This window comes from Emys orbicularis, chromosome 8 (assembly GCF_028017835.1).
Source record: "Emys orbicularis isolate rEmyOrb1 chromosome 8, rEmyOrb1.hap1, whole genome shotgun sequence".
Classification (NCBI taxonomy): domain Eukaryota; kingdom Metazoa; phylum Chordata; order Testudines; family Emydidae; genus Emys; species Emys orbicularis.
In genome coordinates, this window is record NC_088690.1 from 9,934,360 (window position 1) to 9,952,379 (window position 18,020).

Consider the following 18,020-nt stretch of genomic DNA (forward strand, 5'->3'; position numbering starts at 1 on the left):
ATGGTAATTAACATTTCCATTTTAAATTTTCAGATTTATAGACGCTCATGTCAACAGAAGTCCAAATTTACTGTAATTACAGATTATTTACATTAACACAAAATAAGAAATCAGTATGTAAATTTAATGTTTGTTGTAGCTAATGCAGCAGGAGATGGCAGATTAGATTCAAGCAGCAATCAGTTAGAAAATCTGGCTAACATGTAAATGAGCAGAAGCCCTTATGTTTACATTCTATTGCGTTTTAAACGTCAGGATTTTAAAACTGTCTCATGAGCAGATGTGAAAATAAAACATTAATCTTACCATTATTATTGAAGCTTTTAAAGTAACTAAAGCAAGCTCTAGCTCCTATCCAGCTAAACAGACAATACTAATAATTGCAGTTGCAGATTACATCATTCTTAATTAACACTCTGCTACAGTTGTTAACATACACCAAGACACCATGTCACAATCACCACCACTCTGTAACAATCTTAAAATTGCAGTTGAAAAATTGGCCTATTACTCTGTGGGTACTTTTTATTTCCTATCCATACATGTGATTAAATTGCTCAGATAAATTAGAATTTATACTAGAGGAAATACAGCATTTACAACAATCTCTTGAAGAAATCAGAAATTTTTTTAAATTCCACATGGCCAAGCAGCTTTTATCTGTTGTGGTCCAGTAAGTTAAAAATGAAACATTACAAACCTTTAAGTAGTTCACAGAACACTTTGCTATAAAACACCAGACTTCTGTTCACTAGGGGGGCAACCTGCAGAATCCAGTCAGGGGGTGGGGGGAGGGGTGTTTCACAGAGATGGCCTGGCAGTGAATATGTGGGGGGAAGGGAAGAAGGACAGGATGCTTGGGGCCACATGAAGTCTTGTGAAACCCCTTCCATCGTGTTTGCCATTGCCTCCTTTCTGCCCTTTGGCCAGTTGGGATGCAGCATTTTAGGGAGTAGAGGAAGGAGGGCCAGGGTAAGAGAACGCACACACAAAAACCCCAGAACTGGCAAAACAGGTGGCAGGGAATTTACTCACCGGTGAATTAAAAGACAAACATCCTCCAACTTCCTCCCTTTTTATTTTTTCTACAGGTTTTGGATGGCTGAATGTGGTAGTCTATACCCACTAACATCATTCAAACAGGACATGTAGATTTAATTAGTTCTATTTGTATATAAAGATTTCATTTTTTAAAAGTTACCTTAATACATCAAATAAGACTAGGCAGGTTTTCAGAAAAGTTAACTGTAAGAGGTATTTTTTTTTGTTAAACGTTGATAACTATGTCTTTTAAAGATAATTAGGGTGTGCTGAATCCAAATATGGTTGTTACCAAGCCATATGTTGTGTATTAAGATCTCTAAAGAGCGAACAAAGCAACACCCAGAAATTGCTGAAGTGTAAAACTTTATTTCCTTTTATTTTAGGATTAACATACTTCAGCTGGATCTTTATTAGCAGTAGAATGTAACAAAAGTGATCAAATAATATGCACAACCTTTTTCTAAAGCTATTATATGTCAGTTTCTTACTTGCAAGAGATACTACAAATATTTTAATGCATTATGCAACTATGACAGAGCGTGTTTACAGGGCTCTTATAACTTGAGCATTAGCACTTGAAACAAAAGTATACACAGTGATTAAACTATCAGAAATTTAAAACGAGTGAAAATATTTTCTATACTAAACATTAACTAAATATTTTACTGCACACAAGTTAAGTACACGTTACTGTTGTACTATTTCAAGAAACTTTGGTATACAGTGGAAGACAACATCTTATTAGGTCACTTCTTATATGACACATCTACTTATAGATATTGTCCTTAAGCACTAAGGGCAGGTCTACACTGTGGCTTAAGTTGATCTAACTTAAATCATGTTTCTAAATCCACAAATTCACAATCCTACCAGCTTCACAGGCAGTTTCTCCATGAAGCTGTCCAGTTGAACTTGTCCTAGGATCTTTGCATTCAAGAGGGTGTCTTGTATGGCTTCAGTAGCCAGATCTTTTGTTGTAATATCTTGCAATGAAGTGAGTGGTTCCTCCCCAGAGAAAACCTTAAACCTTTGAACTGTTTGTATGAGTGCATCCTCATTTTCATTGTTGTTGCTTCCTTGCCTTTCTTGACTAATTGTGAATAAGTTGGTCACCCAAGCCAATATGGAACATGGCTCTAGTATCTGCTGAGATATGGGCTCTCAGATTGTAAGACAAGGCCCATCTGCTGAGGGCTGAGTGAGTCTTGGTGATGTCTACAATTCCACCTTCTTTCTTTCCTATGCCATTAAGCCACTCTTGGCTCTGATCAGGGTCTACTTGGTTGAATTTCTGACATGATCTCTTGACAACAAAGTTAGCCTGCTGAAACTCCTTGAGCACTTCAGCCAGCAGCTGATGCATTTCTTTGATGTAGATGGCACCCTACCTTGCATAGCTTGTGTGGTCATATCTCAGGAAGAATGGCAACATGCATTTGAAGGTGAAGAGATGCAGCTCCCAATTTGCCTCTCTCTGGGCACAGTTGAACATGAATAATAGGGCCACCATTTCCATGTACTGTCACCAAAACCTGAAGTTCACAGTACTTTCACCTTTTCAGGTCAGAAATGTGGACATGAAATTTTGAAATCTTTGTGAAGTACTAACTGACATGAGCTCACCATAAAAGAATGTGACTGATCGGTTTTGCCAATATCCTTTTTGAGCTCTTGATCATGCGCGGCTATAAAGTCCAAGAGTTGTGGACGAATCAGGTACCACAGTGCTCACAATGTCAGTTTGTGAGCCCCACATTGCCCTGGCACATGACTTGCCATTCATAGTTTGTTTTACTGTGTTCCATCCAAGCATCTGCTAGTCCTGAAGACTGAGTGTGATGGCCTATAAGTTTTTGAAAGTTCACTGAGATATGGAGCCCTCCTAATTGTGGAATAAGCCAGCTCTGTACTCTGGAGTGACCCACTGTAGTTCCATAAGTTTATGGCACAGAACTTCATCAACAGTTAAAACCTCATACTGTTGCCCAAACATGTATGCATCTCTGTACAACAGTATGAAGGGTGTCTAACTCATGGGCAAGGGCTTGAATGGATTGGCAAGTATCCAATGGTAGTTATTTCTCATTCTGGTGTCATGTGCAATTGGTTGAAATGTGTCCATCCACATTCTGGGTTCTCATTTTGACATTTAATGATAAAGGCCATATCAGACGCAGTTGCCTGCACAGCAGCTTTGCAGTTTTCTTCAGATTCAGAGAATCACTGTTTTCAAATAGGGTCCTTGAATACTGGTTTTGTTTTACTATTTCTTACATTGGCTAGTATGTCTGTGTCAATTGTATTTAGGAACACTGAGTGGATGTTGTTTGATGGCTTTAGACCATTCAACATCACACCAGGGGCAGGTCCTCTTTGCCAAGCAGTGACTTGTGTTGCACAGAATGTGTTTTGCACAGAATGATGAGAAGCATCATTTATGTCAATATTGTCGGCTGTACAGTGAACAAACTTCCTGGGAACCAGGATGAGAGAATAACAATACCATTCTTGGCATCTATAGTTAGTAGGGTTTTCTCTGTTGGGCTATGTTCACTTTTAGGATTCCTTCATAACTAATGCAAATACATAGTGTGGTCAAATACAGCTGCCTTCATTATCTGTTCACACATCTTCAATGTAGTTACAGAAATGAGTCTCTGTTCGAGGCACACTTTTTGACAAAACATGCAGCAGCATCTCCAATCCATAGGTTTCCCTAAACAGGACTGTCTTGTATTACAACATTCGTATCTATACTGGGATGACTACAGCTTGCCACACATGATACATTGGTTGTCAATGCACTTGTTTTCTGCAACCTCTGTTTTTTGCCTTTGTCAGTGTACTGGGCATAGCAATTTCTGTGCTACACAACTAATGCTGTCTATTCTGAATGAAAGATGGACTCAGTTCTATCAATGGCCTCTCTGTATTTGGCATCTTGCAGTTTCTTTTTAATGTATGTTGCCTCCCTTATTCCATGCAATCTTTGTACACCTGCTTCATGCATATCTTCTTCACTTGATTACCAGCAAATAATGCAGAGACTGTAGAAAACTGGCATGGAGCTCCTGTGACCAATACAAGTGTAACCAGGCTCCTGTAACCAATACAAGTGCCATAAACCACCACCTCATCTAACTATTGTGCTCTATCTGTAAAAAAATACCACCACCACCATTTCTGTTAATTCTGTTCTAACAACAAAGCACTATGTACTATAAAACAAACACTAAGCATGCAAGAAAATGATTTCACATATTACAGGAAAAATAATGTCTATGTCATTATTAATTTATTTCTCATATTATGACATATGGATGACCAAATGGTATAAAAAGTTGAATATTAGGGTGCAACAGGTGTTAAAACTATTTTTGTTCTTAATAGACTGAAAAGGAATTATGCCAAACAGTTTGATTTTGCTGACAAGTTCATGCACATTCTGTTGGTGTATCAAACATTTCTGGTGAATTTTGGTAACCACACTTTGTTTGCAAGTTTGAGAGTATAAATGTCAGAATTCAGCTTGGTAACAACCATTTTCCAAATCAGCAGGTTCAAATTATGTCAGAAAAAGTTGTTACCAACTTTTAACACAATATGCTTCTAGACCTCTTTCAAAGGATCGATTCTGAGATTTCCATCAAATCTAAAATTGTGGTTACAATTGTCATACCACCAGTCTAATAAAATCTCATCCCACAAAATGATTCTATGGCTAAACTATAACCTTTATCCATGATTTTATCAACACTGAGTAGTAATTTATTGTGCCTTTGTTGACTTAAAAAAAATGTTTTTGTTGTTATATCTAGCACACCATGAATGGTTGTAGATTCAGATCCGATGAAACGTAAACTCCTTAAAGCCTATACTGAGGCTTTATTGCAGGCCAAGAAAACTGTCCTATTAGCCTCCACTGAGGCTGCCAAATCCCACCCCAAGGAGTTATCTAACCAAGTGGTTTACCGCCTTAATACTGAATGCCTACAGCCTGCATCAGAGCAGAGCACCAAGTGCTGCAAAGAATTAGAAGTATCATTCTACTTTGCTGAAAAGATCATGCACATTCAGTAAGGCATCTCAGCATGAATCCACTTTGCCTATGCCCACCAGCCAACAACCACCTGCATTCCCAGAGTTCAGCACATTCACTCATCAAGAAGTTCTGGACTCCTTAAAGTAGTCTCAACCAAAGACTTGTGAAACCCACCAATGTCCTTCCTGGCTTGTGAAAGAGAGTCATGAACAACTGATTGAAATAGCTAATACCTCATTCAGAAAAAGGAATCTTCCCTTCCTCCTTCAAACATGCAGTAGTCCAACTAACACTGAAGAAACCCACCATGGATGCTTCAGTCCTAGCCAACTACCACCCAGAGTCAAACCTCCCAATCGTGGGCAAGCTCACAGGGAAGTTAACAAAAAGGGCAACTACAAGCTCATCTAACTGAAGCTAACATTCTAAAACTGCTCATTCTGGATTCAGGCCAGGACATGGAACCAAAACCATCTTAGTGGCACTGATGGATGATCTCCTGTCAACAAACAGGAGACAGACATCCATTCTCATCCTCCTGTCCCTCTCTGCAGCATTCGACACTGCTGATCATGAGATACTGCTGTCTCACTTGAGAGAGGCACTGGGGTCCTGGGCAATGCACTAAAATGATTTGAGTCCTTCCTGGAGGGATGCACCCAATGAGCAGTGATGAGAAACTGCACCTCGACCAGAAGGCCCCTCACTTAGAGAAAGAGAATAGATCCTTGTGGAACTCTACGTTCCTTTTCAATCACTATGTGAACTGGTCAGACAACATAGACTCAAGTGTCAGCAACATGTAGATGATACATAAAAAACGGTTCCTCACTTTCTCATAACTGTTGTTCTTTGAGATGTGTTGTTCATGTCCATTCCAACCAGGTGTGTGCACGCCGCGTGCACGCCAGCCAGAAGATTTTCCCTTAGCAGCGTCCGTAGGGTGGGCCTGGGCACCCCCTGGAGTGGCGCCTTCATGGCGCCCAATATAAGGCCCTGCCGACCCCTCACCCCCTCAGTTCCTTCTTGCCGGCTATTCCGACAGAGAGGTAGGAGGGTGGGTATTGGAATGGACATGAACACCACATCTCGAAGAACAACAGTTACGAGGAAGTGAGTAACCGTTTATTCTTCTTCGAGTGATTGTTCATGTCTATTCCAACCAGGTGACTCACAAGCCAAAGCTTAGGAGGTGGGGTCGGAGTGATGCACTGATTGGAGCACAGCACGTCCAAAGGCCGCATCATCTCTGGCCTATTGTGTAATTGCATAGTGCGTCATGAATGTATGTATAGAGGACCATGTAGCCATCCTGCAGATTTCCTGGGTGGGGACTTGTGCAGAGGAGGCCTGGGCCCTGATAGAGTGGGTGGTAATCGGAGGAGCGGGCACCCTCGTCAGGCCGTAACACTCCCGAATGCAGGACGTGATCTACGATGAGATGCGCTGAGAAGAGACAGGGAGACCTTTCATTTTGTCCGCCAGGGCCAAAAAAAGTTGGATGGACTTCCGGAACGACTTATTCCTCTCTATGTAGACGGTTAGGGCCCTACATAGAGAGTTTAGGGCCCTGCATCCAGTGAGTGCAGCCTGTGCTCCCTATCGGAGGAGTGTGGCTTGGGATAAAACACTGGAAGGAAGATGTCCTGGCCCATGTGAAACTGGGAAACAACCTTAGGAAGAAAGGCTGGGTGACATCTGAGTTGGACCTTGTCCTTGTGAAAAACTGACGTGAGGGTCCTGAGCTCCAGTCTAGCCAAGGTAATTGCCACAAGGAACACAACCTTGTACGAGAGATAGAGCAGGGAGCAGGTCGCCAGTGGTTCAAATAGAGTGCCCATAAGTCTGGAGAGGACTAGATTAAGGTCCCAGGCCGGGACAAGCTGACGCATCTGCGGGAAGAGCCTGTCCAGGCCCTTGAGGAAATGACTGACTAGAGGGTTTGCGAAGACCGAGAAGCTGTCTGTGCCCAGATGGAAGGCGGAGATGGCGGCTATTGATGACAGGGACAGGTCTTGTAGTTTTAGGTGAAGGAGGTAGTCAAGTATGAACAGTATGGGGGCGAGCAACAGCGACTGACTGCATTGTTCTGCCCAGATGGAGAACCTCTTCCACTTGGCCAGGTATGTTGCCCTGGTGGAGGGCTTTCTACTACCAAGGAGGACTTGTCTGACCTGATCTGAGCATGAGAGCTCCACAGTGTTTAGCCATGGAGCATCCAGGCCGTGAGGTGGAACGACTCTAGATTCGGGTGCCAGAGTCAGCCATGGTCCTGCATGATCAAATCCGGGACCAGCGGTAAAGTGAGCGATGCCGCTACGGACATTTCCAGGAGTGACGTGAACCACGCCGGCGCTATCATTATGACTCGGGCTCGGTCCCTGCGGATCTTGAGGAGCACATTGTGGACCAGCGGAATTGGTGGAAAAGCATAGAGCAGTCGGCCCCCCCACGAGAGGAGGAAGGCATCCGCAATGGACCCCGGACTGTGACTCATGAGGGAACAGAACAGCTGACATTTCCTGTTGCCGTGAGTGGCGAACAGGTCTATCTGGGGACAGCCCCAGAGACGGAAGATTAAGCTCACCACGTCTGGCCGGAGGGACCACTTGTGGCCGTGGAAGGTCCGGCTGAGACTGTCCGCCAGCTCGTTCTGCATTCCTCGGAGGTATGACGCCTGCAGGTGGATCAAGTGCTCTACGCAGAAGTCCCACAGCGAGAGGGCTTCCCAGCACAGGGGAGAGAAGCGTGCACCCCCCCCCCCCCGTTTGTTGATATAGAACATCGCCAAGGTGTTGTCCGTGAGGACTGAGACGCACCTGCCTGCTATGTGGGTTTTGAAAGCGTGGCAGGCCAGTCGTACCGCTCTCAGCTCTCTGACATTGATGTGCAGAGCGAGGTCTGCCTGAGACCAGAGGCCTTGAGTCCTGAGGTCCCCTAGATGAGCTCCCCAGCCCAGATCCAAGGCGTCTGTCACCAATGAGAGAGAGGGCTGAGGGCTGGCAAAGGGCACTCCCGCACAAACCACTCACGGGTCGAACCACCATAGGAGGTAGTCCAACACCAGGCAGGGCAGGGTTATGATGCTGTCCAGAGCATCTCGGGCTGGCTGATACACCGATGCCAGCCAAGACTGGAGTGGGAGTAGTCGGAGTCTGACGTGCTGTACCACGTAGGTGCACGCAGCCATATGCCCCAGCAGCTTTAGGCAGTTCCTTGCTGTGGTCGTGGGGAACTGTCTGAGGCCCCATATGATGTCCCCAAGTGAGCAAAACCTGGCTTCTGGGAGGTACGCCCTGGCTTGAGTCGAGTCTAGGACTGCGTCTATAAACTCTATCCTCTGCACCGGGGACAGAGTAGAGTTGGCCTCGTTTAAGAGGAGACCTAATTCGAAGAAGGTCCTTCTTATGAATTCGACCTAACTCTCCACTTGGGCTCTTGAGCGGCCCTTGATCAGCCAGTTGTCAAGGTAAGGAAAAACCTGTATCTGGCGCTTGCGCAGGAACGCCGCAACGACTGCCATGCACTTTGTGAATACTCGGGGAGATGTCGACAGTCTGAACGGGAGGATGGCAAACTGATAGTGGCTGCTGCTCACCACGAATCTGAGGTAGCATCTGTGATGTGGGACTATTGCGATGTGAAAATACGCATCCTTCAAGTCGAGGGCGGCGTACCAGTCTCCTGGATCCAGTGAGGGGATAATGGAGGTTAGTGAGACCATGCAGAACTTGAGTTTCTGTATAAACTTGTTAAGCTGCCGCAGGTCCAAGATGGGTCTGAGGCCCCCCCTTGGCCTTCGGTATTAGGAAATACCGTGAGTAAAAGCCCTTGCCCCTTAGCTCCTGAGGAACCTCCTCCACTGCCCCCACCAAGAGGAGGGACTGCACTTCTTGAATTAGAAGTTGCTCGTGAGAGGGGTTGCTGAAGGGGGACTGGGAAGTGGGTTGGAGGGGCGGGGGGGGGGGGCACAGAATTAGATGGAATATCCCCTCTCTACCGTCCGGAGCACCCAACGGTCTGAAGTAATTCGGGACCAGGCATGGTAGAAAGGGGATAGATGGAACGAGAAGGTAAGAGGGGAAGGATCCAGAGTCCGTACTGGTGAGCCGTCCTCGACCGCACCTTCAAAAGGGTGGTCTAGGCCCGGGCAGAGGCTTGGGCTGGCCAGAGTTTTGCCCAGAGGAGGGATGTTGCCTTCTCCAACCACTCCTGTTTCGCCTACGCGGAGTGTCCTGGCGGCTCTGCGGCTGGTAAGGCCGAGGGGCAGGCTGAGGCCTAAAATGCCTGCGCTGGGTAGCTGGTGTGTGGAGTCCCAGCAAGCGCAGAGTAGCCCTAGAGTCCTTCAAACTGTGAAGTCTCATCTGTTTTTTCAGAGAAAAGGGAGGATCCCTCAAAGGGGAGGTCCTGTATAGTCTGCTGGACCTCATGGGGCAGTCCAGAGACCTGTACCCAGGAGCCTCGCCTCATCACCACCCCTGTGGCCAGCATTCGCGAGGCTGCATCCGCCGCGTCCAGAGCCGCTTGCAGAGAGGTCCGGGAAACCAACTTCCCCTCCTTCACAAGTGCGGAGAACTCCACCCGAGAGTCCTGAGGCAGGAGCTCCACGAACTTAGCCATTGCTGAGCAGGTGTTATGTCCGTGGTGACTTACAATGGCCTGCTGGTTGGCTATGCGGAGCTGCAGGCCCCTGGTCTAATATACCTTTTGGCCAAATAGGTCCGGCTTCTTGGCATCCATAGTTTTAGGGGTGGAGCCTTGGAACCCCTGGCGCTCTCTCTGATTGGCCGCATCGACCACCAAAGAGTCTGGGGGAGGATGGGTATAAAGGTGTTCGTACCCCTTAGACGGTATGAAGTAACACCTCTCGATTTTCTTGGCCGGATTGGCCAGAGAAGCGGGGGTCTGCCACAGATTTTTGGATATGTCAACTACTGTTTTTATCAGTGGCAGAGCAACCCTGGATGGGCCGGAGGGAGCCACGATGTCCACAACAGGGTCCAAATCCTCCTCCACCTCCTCGGCCTGTATCCCCAGGCTTTGGGCGTCCCGCCTCAAAGCTGCTGGAGAACACGGTTGTCCTTGAGAGCCGGGGCTGTCGATGTCCCCACGACCGCTTCATCAGGCGAGGACGAGGATGAGTAGCAGGCCCTGTTCTCTATCCTCAGCCCCTCTGGGGTCCCTCAGCACATGGTACTCGAGCTGCGGTGCCGGTGCTGATGGGGGATTCGGCATCGCAGCTGGTGCCAGGGCCAACAAATCCGGCGGTGCTGAGCCCGACGGTGCCAGCAGGGTCGAAGTTGGAGCCCTGGGTGGTGCCGTTGCCTGAAGAGACGGTGCCAGAGCTGGCTGGGCCAGCGGTGCCACTCCCTCGGATGACGGTGCTGCTGGCGGCAGTGCCAGTGCTGTCTGTGGCACGAAGGATGCCGAAGACGCCGACACAGTCCTGGATCTCGGACCGTGGACTTGGCCCTGGCTTTGATGGTAAGCCCAGGGTGTCCAGAAGGGCCATTGAGCAGACGGCTACCACTGTTGCTGTCACGGTGCCTGGTATGACTGGTGACTCCGTTGAGACCTGGACCTCCTGCTCCACGATCTGCTGGAGCAATAAGAGTCCGCCTCCGCCTCCGAGTAGGACGACCACGGAGGAGCAGTACCCTGGGTCGCCGGCGAGCGGTGCTGCAAAGCCGGGGAACGGTGCGGCCCTTCTCTCTGCGCGGGCGGTGCCAGGGGTGCTGGTGATGGAGACCGGTGGGCCATCATGGCTGGCTTGCCCCTGGAGTGGAACGGGGGGCGCATGGTCACCAGCAACTTGTCCCTCCTCTGTGGGGTGGATGGCACCGGGAGGCTCATCAGGTCTGTGACCGCCTCGAACTCCTCCAGCCTCGACGGTAGCTGTATGTCCTCTTGGTGGTCCGGGGACCGAGGAGGGTTCGGGCTCAACTGGACCCCAGCCAGGGCAGGAGTCGATGAGACCCTGGGCGGAAGCAAGGAGGGGGCGGTCTGTCCCGACACACTCGTGGATGCCGTAGACCCCTTAGGTTTCAAGAGGGGTGATCGACCCCTCACCGGCCTCTTCTTCTTTACCGGCACCGGGGATGGACAGCAGTGCCGTGCTGAGGCCGACTTCTTATGGCCTGAGCCGTGGCGGTGCCGGGGGGCCTTAGAATCCTTAGTCGGGGCCATTTCGCACGCCGTTGGTGCCAGAGCACTGCGCACCGATGAGGACGTGCTCGGTGCCGGTTCAGTGGGTTCCAGGTCGGAGTGTGGACTCAAAGCCGCCTCCATCAACAGAAGTTTTAGTCTCTGTTCCCAGTCTTTGAGGGTTCTGGGACGGAAACCCTTGCAGATACGGCACTTCTCCTTCTGGTGACTCTTACCAAGGCACCGCAAGCAGGAAGAGTGAGGATCACTCTTTGCCATAAACTTGCCACAGGCCTCGCAGAGCTTAAACCCTGGAGACCCGGGCATACCCCAGGAGGGGAAACATTGTTGGCAGGGGGCCCCCAAACCAACTAACTATAACAATAAGGAACAACTATTAACTGAGAAACCATATACACGATATGCTATCAGACACTGCTAAAGCGCTTGCTGCAGGAGCGAGCGAAGTTCCAGCTAGCCGTAACCAGCGGTAAGAAGGAACTGAGGGAGTGGAGGGTCGGCAGGGCCCTATATTGGGTGCCATGAAGGCGCCACTCCAGGGGGCGCCCAGACCAACCCTACGGACGCTGCTAAGGGAAAATCTTCCTGCTTGCGTGCACGCGGCATGCACACACCTGGTTGGAATGGACATGAACAATCACTCGAAGAACTCTACATATCCTCCACCACATATAACCATGCCACTACCACCAAGATGGACCAGTGTGGCTTGGATGATGAAGTGCTAGCTGAACCTGAATCCGAGCAAGACATAGGTGATGCTGGTGGGGAGAGGAGAGTATTTTGAAGAGCTTGCAGATACAGTGCTGTCTCCGTTGGATGAAGATACACACGCACAACTGATTAATTCAGTCTGTAGTCTAGGAGTACTCTTGGATTCCTTGCTGATGCTGAGGTATATAGTATATAATAGCATCCATGAATAACACTTTCTATCATCACCACTTGGCTAGGAAACTCCATCCCATTCTGGCAGATGAAGACCTGGCCTCAGTTATTCATGTTTTCAATCACCTCTCGGTTGGATTACAGCAAAGCTATATACCTGGGCATGAAGCCTTCACCACTTAGGTAACTCCAACTAGTTCAGAATGAAGTAGCACTTCTCAGCAACACTGGTTACTGCAAAAATATCATACCTGTCCCCCATTCTCTAAACTGGTTTCCCACAGAATTTTGACTCAAGTTCAAAGTCTTGGTCCATATAGATTCCAAGCCCAGAAGGTACGATTGTTATCCTCTAGTCTGACCTCCTGTATAATACAGGCCACAGAACTTCCCAAAAATAATTTCTAGAGAGCATTTATTTTAGAAAAGCATCCACTCTTGATTTAAAAATTGTCAGTGATGGAGAATTCACCACAACCCCTGGTCAATCATTCCAATGGTTAATTACTCTGTTAAAAATGTATGCCTTATTTCGAGTCTGAATTTGTCTAATTTCAACTTTCATTCACTGGATTATATGATACCTTCCTCTGCTAGATTGAAGAGCCCATTATTAAATATTTGTTTACAATCTAGAAGTATCTACATGGGGGTCAAGTCATTCCTTAACCTTCTCTTTGTTAAACTAAATAGATTTAACTCTTCAAACCACTCCAAGACCTGGGCCCAGGATAGCTAAAAAATCATCTAAAGCTCTGAGACAAAAAAGCATGGTTGAAAACTCTGCTCCTCTGGCTCAATGGAACTCTCTACATAAGATAAAGCTCATCTGTGCAGGAGACGGAACTGTCTCTAAGGGCAGTCCAAGACTGTGGAGCAAACTACCCCAAGAACTAAGGACCACCCCTGACCTCACCACTTTCCACTCCAAAAGCAAAGCACATTTCTTAGACCTTATCTTCTCCAATATAAGCACATAGCAACAGGTGTGTATGTGTGTGTGTGTGTTTTACACACACACACACACACACACACACACACACACACACACTATCAAAACAAGACACACTGCTGCTCACGCTTCTCCCTCAGGGGAGAGGATGAGAGAACAAACACATGACAGATGTGTAGTCATACTGCTTAATGCACTACTGGAAGGCACTCAGATACTATGGTGATGAGCGAGGTATAAAAACCTAGGGAGAATAGAATAGAAATCTTGGCAGATTTTGTTGCATAAACTATTCAACCACTTCGCTGTAATGTTTAGATACTAGCCCTGATCAGTGGAGATGTTTAGATGACTCAGCCAATCTTGAAGATTAGATTAGATCAAGAAAACTGTATGTTTGTAGGAGAAGCTGTGCATAAACCACACAGGAGATGGGAGGACCCTTAATGTCAAGAATAGGAACAAGGTGGGAGCTTGTAGAATTATAGTCAGATGCTTTCCTTGAAGAAGGACGCGTGTGTCAAATGACATAGGCGGGAATCTCAGATTTTTGAAACACCACATTACTCTAAAGTAGGGCTGTCGATTAATCGCAGTTAACTCATGCAATTAACTCAAAAACATTAATCGCGATTTAAAAAATTAATCGCGATTCATCGCCATTTTAATCACACTGTTAAACAATAGAATACCAACTGAAATGTATTAAATATTTTGGATGTTTTTCTACATTTTCATATATATTTATTTCAATTACAGCACAGAATACAAAGTGTATATTATTTTTTATTACAAATATTTGGACTGTAAAAATGATTTAAACATTTTTTTTAATTGACCTCCTACAAGTACCGTAGTGCAATCTTTTTGCCGTGAAAGTGCAACCTACAAATGTAGATTTTTTTGTTACATAACTGCACTCAAAAAACAAAACAATGTAAAAACTTTAGAGAAGTCCACTCAGTCGTATTTCTTGTTCAGCCAATCACTAAGACAAACAAGTTTGTTTACATTTACAGGAGATAATGCTGTCCTCTTCTTATTTACAATGTCACCAGAAAGTGAGAACAGGCATTTGCATGGCACTTTTGTAGCTGGCATTGCAAGATATTTATGTGCCCGATATGCTAATCATTTGTATGTTCTCACTTTCAGGTGACATTGTAAACAAGAAGTGGGCAGCATTATCTCTTGCAAATGTAAACAAATTTGTTTGTCTGAGTGATTGGCTGAACAAGAAATAGGACTGAGTGGACTTGCAGGCTCTAAAATTTTACATTGTTTTATTTTTGAATGCGGGGGGGTTGTACATAATTCTACATTTGTAAGTTCAACTTTCATGATAAAGAGATTGCACTACACTATCTGTATTAGGTGAATTGAATAATACTATTTCTTTTGGTTTTTTTACAGTGCAAATACTTGTAATAAAAAAAATACAAAGTGAGCACTGTACACTTTGCATTCAGTGTTTTAAACAAATTCAGTATATTTGAAAATGTAGAAAACATCCAAAAATATTTAAATAAATGGTATTCCATTATTAACAGTGCAATTAATCGCAATTTATTTTTTTAATCGCCTGATTAATCGCAATTAATTTTTTTCATCACTTGACAGCCCTACTCTAAAGATATTATATGTTATGATTATTTATCTCCAGTACAAACCAGTGCATTTGAAGAGACAGACAGAAAGGACGGTCCAGTGGTAAGGATGCTAGTCTAAGACTTGGGAGACCTGAGTTCGTTACTGCTCTACCACAGACTTCCTGTGTGACCTTGGGCAAGTCATTTAACCTCTGTGCCTCAGTTCCCCATCTGTAAGGGGTATTGTGAAGATAAATAAATTAAAGAGTTTGAGGTGCACAGACACTATGGTAACAGTCACCATATAAGTAGCTAATATAGACAGATAGCTATCCAGATGGATTTCATGAATACGTAGCAAAGTTCCTTAATGTCCATTTTAATGATAGAAGTTACCTGTATTTCTTAAAAGAGGGATGCTGTCAAACTAATCTGAATTGTCACTGACTTAACAGTAGGCAATAAATAGTGTAACTGGGTTTGGTACATTGCTTCAATTAAATGTGTTTTGATCTCCATTGATGCTTTAATTGGTGGCAAGCTTCCCCTTTCATCTAGAATTTATGACTTCAGGAGATGATCTCACTTCAAATCATCCACATTTAAGTAGCCACTAATTAATCATCATTTACTATCCCAAAGCTTCCAAATTTATTTTTAAAATACCCAGAACTAATTCCCACTGAGCAACAAGTTTAAATGGTAAAGTAGTGACAATAAACTTTGATTTTACCAAGCAATGCAATATTATTTTTAAAAGTGTTCAAATCAAGTGGTCATATAATATTATGATCACATTATTTTCATCCAAAATATAAAAGAGGACTCAGAACTCATATAAGCATTCCTTTAAACTCTGTTTATTTTATTTCAATTACAATAAATAAAATTTTAAAGTGGAGCAGCCATCTCAAGCTCTAGGCATCTTTACAACATTAAACACTTTTCAATACTACAACCAGAGCTGGTCAAAAAGATTTGAATTTTCTAAACGGATTGAAAGGCAGCAATTTTTAAAATCAGCTTATAGAATTGGTAAAAGATTTTTCAAAAATTCAAGACTGAAAGTTTTCCCACAATTTAACCATTTTTCAACTATATGCATGTATACAACTGTTCTCTGCCCTTGCACTTACAACTGTAATTGCTACCAACAAACAGAACTCTAATATAAATAATAATATCGCCCCTTTAACCCCTCACTGTGTGGCCTGTCCAAATGCCTGCACTTCTAAAACAGATGAGCTTTGCCATGTCCAAAAGGTTAACAAGTCTGACTCTGGTGGTCCAATGGGGTGAAGAGCATTCTAAAAGTTCACAAACTATCACAGAGTAGGTTACTGACAGTCCCCGCCCCCCATATTTTTTGAAAAAACTGCAAGGACATTCCTGTATGAGTGCCTCTACTTATCACAGCCATGGTGCTATAACACGAGGAAAGGCAGTTTTTCATGTAACCTAGTCCCAAGCTTCTAAGGCTCTAGATTCTGATTCAGCACGTTAATTAAACTCATACCTAATTTTAACCACATGAGTAGTCCCACTGACTTCAACATATAGCTCCGGTCACACTAGCTAAAGCTATTTTCTAATAGGCATTTTGGATATGAGACTTTGTGGTGCATGACCAACCTCCAACGATACATGGCTGAACCCTCAAACTATACAGGAATATCTCTATATCAATCCATAAAAGGGTGAGGAAAGGAGGGGAATTAATCTTTAGATTTTTAAAGATGATGTACAAACCTGTATTTTTCATTCCTTCTCTACCATCTAACCCCTTTCCTCCCCAACCCTGAAGCTGCTTTACAGTTTAGTTTAAATGCTTAATTGGGAGCCTTAAATCATTGCCCAATGCAGCTCTTAAGCACCACAACCACTAATATACCAGTGTGAAAACACCACATAGATGCTAAGATTGAAAGGGAATAAGCACCCAAACTCCCATTGAAATATTATGCAAATTGAGTACCTAACTCCCTTATGACTTTTAAAATCCAAGCCAGGGTATTATTCATTGCCTCTGTGAAGCAGACTTTTGTGAGCAAATGTCTTATGATAATATTGGAATATATATTGCTAGTAGTTAAGATACAAGACTTATTTTTCCAATTGATTCTCAATCATTATCATCAGTGACATGATTGTGTTGGCAACTCTCTCTTGCAGAGAGTCCAAAGTTCTTCTATCCAGTTACAAGGTTAGGTTACATTTCTTAAGACTATTAGAATAAATTGCAAACAAGTGGCAACATGTGGCTCAACTCACAATTCAACTATGTCTACTTTCTTGACTTTTAGTTAGACTACAATTATAGCTATTAGACTCAATTACTGTGCACCCCCTAGTGGCAATGTAATAATGTTACCTAGCTTTTTTTTTTTTTTTTTTTTTTTTTTTTTACTAGTTACATGTATTGTTCTACATTTTGGGAAAAAGAAATATCAATTTGGAAACAATTTTTGGCAATCAAAGTATAAGAATAATAACTACTTATGCTAAACAATCTGTTCCACCTTGTATTTAGTTGTGACACTCAGAGTACACTGAAGAAGTGCTGCTCTGCATAAGCTTGAAAGCTTGTCCCTCCCACCAACAAAAGCTGGTCCAATAAAGATATTACCTCACCCATCTTGTCTCTCCAATATTCATTTATGGCAGTGAGAATTACGTTTCACTTTTCAGAAAATAATAATTTATTAATTTTCAAAATGTTCCAATATCCACCGATGTCTCATTAAGCTATTTTAATATAGTACGTCTTTATTTGAGAATTTAAAACACTAAAGTGTAACATGGAAGAGAATTTAAATTTCCTTTAATTGAAGAGAATTATACAGCACCTCTACATACACTCAAATATCCACAAGTCGGACAGGGCAGCATAGTGTAACACTTTAACCATTTGGAAAGGAAGATGGCTGAACTGCTGGTGACCTGGTAATGATTTGTAGATATTTATGTTTAAAGTAACTGCTATCACGTGAGAAATCCTTGAACGCCAGCATCCACTATTGTGGGCACAAAAATTGCATTCATTCATACATTACCCACACTTAACAGTATGTACAATTTATACAGTCTGATCTTACGGCAGATGAGAGTTAGAGAATTTGTGTTTGCAAAATTTCTTTTCAATAAATGGGTTTTGAGGTTGTAAATCCTAAGACTTATACACAGTGGTGCAAGTAGGGCAGTACAGTACACCGTACCATTAAGAAATGTATTGCCGGTACGCCGTACTGGAAAGACACAGGAGCGGAACGTTGGGCCACTGGGTGGCCCCACGCCGGCAGCTCTTCCGGCACGGTTGTACCACCCCCAATCTCACCCCCAT

The 18,020-nt window shown here is 44.3% G+C and overlaps 1 protein-coding gene across 1 annotated transcript in view; it reads right to left on the reverse strand.

The window, feature by feature from the left end:
• Positions 1-18,020, reverse strand: part of FAF1 (Fas associated factor 1) — a 320,133-nt gene that overhangs the window by 210,176 nt on the left and 91,937 nt on the right. The gene's annotated exons all lie outside the window — the stretch shown is intronic.